Raw genomic sequence first — 1,263 nt, 5'->3', positions numbered from 1 at the left:
TATAAGTTGCTTTCTTTCTTAACTTACCTTTCTATTTTATAAATTCATGTTACTGAAATTTACTACGATTTTGACTCGATATGCTTTAGTAGCAGCATTGCAGTTTTATAGTTAAACCTGTTATAGCAGTTGTTGAATGAGTCTGTTAATTATTATTTAAATCCATATCATATAGATGATGCTCATCAAGCAGTTTATGCAGATGTTTTTTAATGAAACAAATATATTGAATTTTTATTAAAATTCCTGCAGCAACACGTTTTCTACTTTAAAAAAAGAAAACTTTTCAGACCAGAATCTAGAGACCCAGGCTCCTTTTCTAGGTAATAAGGTCCATTTATTAGTAATTCAGGAAAAAAAACAACATTTCTTTAGAAGATAGATTAGCAGACATGAAATAGACGAAGACCATTTATAGGCCAGAAGCTTAAGTTCCTTAAGTTTCCCCGAAGCTTCCTTAAAATGGGACTAGGGTACCATACATTCTCCACCCTCTTCCCCCTCAGCTTTTTTTTCATATTTATTTTATACTAATGTTACATTTATCTTAACAATAAATGTATATATTTATGTTACACATATCCTAAGATATAGGCTATGTATATATTAATGATAGTGTTAAATATAACAATTCTACCTCCAATGCCTCAACTTATTATGGAATTTTTTCATATGTGGACATGTGTGTCGAATTAAGTAGAATGGTGTTATACATAAGATTGTCAAATTTAATCTCGCACTTGTAAAAGTACGTTAAGTTCTCTATAAACTTATCAAATATTCGATTGGGTTTTTTTGTTAACGCAAACAAAGCAGGCGCCAAAATTTTTTTAAAATTGTTTTGATCTATAAAAAGAAAGCTCTTTGTTAAAGTAAAAAATGCTTCAAATGTAATCCAAAACAAAGTGTTTAAAAAAAAAAAGGAATGATTTGTTGAACATGGACATTTATATAGCTCTTGTATACAGAAACTTTTACTTGAGAGTAAAACAAGTATTTGATAAAATGTCAGGAATAAAACGTTAATCAAACTAAGTTGAAGAAGACAAATTGAAAATTGACAAAATTTAATGCATGCTTTTATTGGTTTCTTCTTTCGAAAGAAGTGTTGCATTCGTGTTTCTTTAGTATAAAAATATTTATTTCCTATATTGTGTAATGATGTTGGTTTGAACTCTTTAAGGCATCGGGAATTTTTTTTCCGTTAACAACAAATAAAATACAACCTTTATCAGTAATTTAAAATAAATCGAATTTAAAATA

The sequence above is a fragment of the Hydra viridissima genome, unplaced genomic scaffold (assembly GCF_058129835.1).
Source record: "Hydra viridissima isolate aposymbiotic clone 2 unplaced genomic scaffold, HvirCarnegie_v1 scaffold_5, whole genome shotgun sequence".
Taxonomy (NCBI): domain Eukaryota; kingdom Metazoa; phylum Cnidaria; class Hydrozoa; order Anthoathecata; family Hydridae; genus Hydra; species Hydra viridissima.
Note: the sequence above shows the minus strand (reverse complement) of the source record.